This window comes from Onychomys torridus, chromosome 4 (assembly GCF_903995425.1).
Source record: "Onychomys torridus chromosome 4, mOncTor1.1, whole genome shotgun sequence".
In the NCBI taxonomy this organism is placed as follows: domain Eukaryota; kingdom Metazoa; phylum Chordata; class Mammalia; order Rodentia; family Cricetidae; genus Onychomys; species Onychomys torridus.
Window position 1 is genome coordinate 116,636,735 of NC_050446.1, and position 5,493 is coordinate 116,642,227.

Here is a 5,493-nt window from a genome sequence, read left to right on the forward strand (position 1 = left end):
TTATGAGACAGGGTCTTGGGAGCTGGAGAGATGACTCAGTGGTTAAAGCACCAGCTGCTCTTCCAGAGGACCTGAGTTCGATTCCCAGCACCCACATGGTGAATCACAACTATAACTCCAGTTCCAAGGGATCCAACACCCTCTCACAGACAGACATGCAGGCAAAACACCAATGCACATTAGATAAATAAGTAATTATATATATTAAAAAAAAAGACAGGGTCTCTCTACATAGCCCTATGTAAACCAAGTTAGCCTTAAACACACACACACACACACACACACACACACACACACACAGGGCAGGTGAGATTGAAAACACACAAGTGCATGTGACAGGTGAGATGGTAAAAGTCTTGTTACACAAGCCTGAGGAACTGAGTTCAATTCCCAGAACCAATGGAAAATGGGAAAGGAGAGAGCTGACCTGGCAGAGTTGTCCTCTCTCCTTGTACATGGGCTCACACACATCATCCAAGAGAATAATAAAAATAATAACAGCTTGTAGGAAGAAAGCCATGCTTGCTCAGGCTCCCGTGCATTTTAACCTTGTTCTCTCTCCCTGCAGCAAGAGCTCCTGAAAGGGAACAAGATTTCATCCTGCCTCCCAGGTCCTGGCAATAGTGGCAGGGAGGCTCCGGCAGGAGCTGCTCTGGGACCCTGTTCTGTGGTTTTAATTACACTAAGGCAGTTTCCAAAGCAAGTGGAGGGCAGGCTCCTGCCCTGGAGTGAGGTTACTAAAGGGAGTGGCTCTCTGGCCATTCTGGGATCACATAAGAGAAGTCCTTTCAGCCAAGAATAGACCAGGGACAGGAGTGTCTCCCTGGGTCTTCCTGCCCCTGTGTGATGTGGTGGGAGGGTCCCTTCGTTTCTTCATTGGGCTAGGCAGGGTACATGGTGTTGAGGTTTGTACTAGAGACTTGGGAACAAGCAATAAATAAGTCAGGCTTTGTGTGCAGGGAGCCCCCAGAGAGCCATGGGGGAAGCGGAGGCATAAACAATCCCTCTGTGCAGGGAGATAAGGCTGCAAGGGGATACCAGGCCAGGGAGTGTGCCAAAGAGCCTTAAAAGGAGATGACAATGGAGAAGTCTCCAGGTAGCCAAGGAAAGGGGACAGCCTGTACCAGGGCTGAGAGGTATGGCAGGGGATGGTGAGATTGGAGAACAGGCCAGTCTCAGCACAGAAGAGGAAAGGGAGAGAGAGGTGCAGGCTAGCCTCTCAGCATATGTGAAGGACACAAAAGTAAGAGAAAACATATCTGTCTCTTTGCTCGGTATCTCCAGTTGTATTCACTTTCCTGCAAAAGACATAACTTCTTTCTTTCTTTTTCTTTCCCAGAGCTGAGGACTGAACCCAGGGCCTTGTACTTGAAAGGCAAGTGGTCTACCACTGAGTTAAATCCCCAACCCCAATAATGTCATTATTTATTTATTTGTTTGTTTGTTTGTTTGTTTGTTTATGGTTTTTCAAGACAGGGTTTCTCTGTGTAGTTTTGGTGCCTGTCCTGTATCTTGCTCTGTAGCCCAGGCTGGCCTTGAACTCACAGAGATCCACCTGCCTCTGCCTCCCGATTGCTGGAATTAAAGGCCTGTGCCACCAATGCCCAGTTTTTTGTTTGTTTGTCTGTTTGTTTTTTGACATACTTCTTTATGGCTAAAAATAAATAAATAAAAATCTATTGTGCAGGGGTTGGTGGTTTAGCTCAGCGGTAGAACGTTTGCCTAGCAAGCGTAAGGCCCTGGGTTCGGTCCTCAGCTCTGGTTTTAAAAAAAAAAAATCTATTGTGAGCTGCACGTTTTATCGATTCCTGTTGACAGACACCCAGGCTCTTTCCTTGCCATTTGCTTCTCTGCTGTGTTAAACAGCACGGCCGAAAGCAGTCTGGGGAGGAAAGGGTCTTTATATCCCGCTATGAGGGAAGCTGTGGCAGGCACTGAAAGCTGCAGAGGACTCTGCTTGCTGCCTCGGTCTCCTGTTCAGCCTGCACTTGTACACCTGCTCCTGGGGCTGAGGGCTAAACTCAAGGCCTCATGCTTGCCAGACAAGCATTCTGCCACAGAGTAAATCTCCAGTCCCTTAGCTGTCTTTTTATTTTTTAAGATTATTTCATTTTGGGGACACTCCTGGATCAAACCTTCTAGAGAGTCTGATGCCAGGCAGTTTATTCCCAACAAATTTAAACACAGTATGATTTGGAAAAAAGTTTCCTGGTATAACACAATCCCCAGTGCAGAAGGAAGAACAATTATATTGAAATTCGACTCAGGGTATATGTCATTTCTTCCAAAAAGATGGGTTCTAGAGATAGGCTACCAGCTCTAGCTTAAGGGCCTAAGGAAGGTTTGGTCTCTGTCATATAAATAACATAGAGGTCATTTGGGCTGTTAGCCACCTCTGGTCCTGACTGTGGGACTTTGGGGGAGCCCCTGGTTATACAGATAACATAAGGGTCACTTAGACTATTGGGTGTCTCTTGTCCTGGTTATGGGAGCTTGGGGAGCCCATGGCTGTAAGGGTCATGTAGACTACTAGCCACCTCCAGTCCGGATTGTAGGAGCTTGATATGGCCTGGCCCAACAGAGAACACAGACCACCAGGATGTTAATCACTTCCAATTCCCAGATGGAAGAACAGGTTTTACATCTTTCCCATTGGAAAGACAATCCTGCCAGCTTAATATTCCCAGTTTCTATGTGCAAGACCTCCCTGCTGTGCTCCCAACACATATAAAGACCTCCCTGCTGTGCTCCCAACACTATATAAAGACCTCCCTGCTGTGCTCCCAACACATATAAAGACCTCCCTGCTGTGCTCCCAACACATATAAAGACCTCCCTGCTGTGCTCCCAACACATATAAAGGTTCTCCTTTGTTGCTAGCCCTAGTTCTTCATCTCTCTCTCCCTCCCTCCCTCCCTCCCTCCCTCCCTCCCTCCCTCCCTCCCTCCCTGCCTCCCTTCACTCTCTCTCCCTTTGAGTGTATGTGTTTGTCTGCATATGCACCTGTGTATGGGTGCACACCTGTGTGTGAATGTGGAAATCAGAGATTGACATTGGGTGTCATTTGATTCCTGAGGCAGGCAGGGTCTCTTGCTGAACTGGAGCTGACTGATTGGACTGATTCAGCCAGTCTAGCAAGCCTCCTGGATCCCCTGTCTCGCCTGCACCCGCCAAGCACCAGGAGTATAGGTGGTTGCTCTGTCCACTAAACTTTCACATGGGTCCTGGGGATCCAAACTTCCGCAGTCTGGCCCTCTTTGCTTAGGAAGCAAGCATTTTATCTACTGAGCCATCTCCCCAGCCCTCTGTTTTTTGTTCATTTGTTGTTGTTGTTGTATATTGCTCTGGCTGGCCTGAAACTCACTGTGTATACACTAAGCTGGCCTCTTACAGAACTCTCCGTCTCTGACTCCGTCTCTGGCTCAGATTAAAGATTGAGTACCACCACAGCCAGCAGCTGACTTTGACTTTCTGATCCTCCTGCCTCAGCCTCCTAAATACCAGAAGTATACTACTGTAGCGGCTTTTTTTTTTTTTTCAACTTGACACAAGCTGGAGTCATCAGAGAGGAGGGGGCCTATACAATCCTATAGGGTATTTTCTTAATTAGTGATTGGTGTGGGAGGGCCCAGCCTACTATGAGGGATGCCACCTCTGGGCTGGTGGTCCTGGGTTCCATAAGAAAGCAGGCTGAAGTTGATGAGAGAGAGGAGGGATGCTGAGATCATGATGGGAGGACATGCAGAGATGACCAGCCACACTAGTGGAAGCCCATGAACTGTGGACTGGTGGCTGTGGAGCCCCCATGGGACTGGACTAGGCCCTCTGGATACGGAAGACGGTTGTTTGGCTCAAACTGTTTGGGGGGCACACAGGGGGATTGGCATCTGTCCCTGGTGCATGGGCAGGCTTCTGCAATCTGGTGCCTGTGGTGTGATGCCTTGTACAGCTAGCTCAGCCTGCTTTCTTTCTTTCTTTCTTTCTCTCTCTCTTTCTTTCTTTTTTTCATCTTTCTTTATTAAGAAATTTTCTACTCACTCCACATACCACCCACAGATCCCCCCTCCTCCCTCTTGCCACCCCCACCCCTCTCTCCCAAGCCACCCCATATCTCCACATCCCCCAAATCAAGGTCTCCCATGGAGAGTCAGCAGAGCCCGGCACACTGAGCCTAGGTGTAAGTCAAATAAACCCTTTCCCACACAACTTGCTTTTTGGTCATGGTATTTGGTCGCAACCAAGAAACCCTAAGAAAATTGCCTTGTTTTCCCAGTTCCTTTCCCCTCTCCCCTCTTTCTCTGGGACAGGATCTTTCTGTGTAGCCCTGGCTGCCCTTGAATGCCCCAGGTAGACCAGGCCAACATGAAGTCCTCTGCCTCCCAAGTGCTGAGATTACAGGCTTGCACCACCGCACCCAGCTTCCCCACTTGGGGATAATGAATGCTATGAACATCTACAAACAAGTGTTTGAGCACACGTTTCCCTTTGTTGGTGAGTAAGGCTTGGGAGTAAACGTCTCTATTTATTAAATACACCTTAACTTCAGGAAACTGCAGAGCTGGCCCCCGAAAGCAGCCGCACTGTTTACATCCTGCCAACCCTTAGAGTTCTAGTCAGATGAAGGTCTGTAATCACTCCAGTGGTGGAGGCAGGGGAATCAGATTCTCAAGGACATCCTTGGCGACAAGTTGAGTTCCAGGCCAGCTGGGTCATTTAAGACCCTCTCCAACAAATGCCTACCTCTGTTATGATCCAGTCAAGACAGGATCTTGGTCTTGGTTTGGGACAAAAACTGTTATCAGCCTTCCTTCTTTCCTTGTTTATGTTTGGTTTTAGCTGGGTTGTTTGTTTGTTGTTGTTGTTGTTTGTTTTGTTTTGTTGAGACAAAGTGTCAAGAATCCCAGCCTGGCCTCAAAAATCATTATGTAACCAAGCGGACTTTGAACTTCACTTCGGATCTTCCTGCCACCACCTCCAGTGTGCTGAGACAAGTGTGTGCCACCACCATCTCCAGTGTGCCACTGTACCTGGTTTATAAGCCACTGAGAATGAAATCTACAGCTTTGTGCATGCCCAGCAAGCACTGCACTGCTAACAGCTGAGCTACATCTGCAGCCCTTTTGTTCTTTTTGAGACAAAGTCTCATTGTGTTGGCCAGGTTGTCCTGGAACTCACAGCAATCCTTTGGACTCAAGCTCCCAAACACTGGGATTACAAGTATGTGCCTCCACACCTAATCTAATTAAAATCTACCTATTTTAAAAACCGTTGAGATGGCAGGTAAAAGTGTTGACATGAGTTCAATCCCTGGACTCCACACAAAGATGGAAAAGGAGACTCCACTCCTCAGAGTTGTTCTCTGGCCTTCACACACATGACATAGCACCCCCACACACACACGACTTGGCACACATGTAATGATAATAAGTCATTTTTAAATTGACTGTTTCTTTTTAAGTCAAAGGAAGGAAGGGAGAAAGGAAAAGGAAGAGG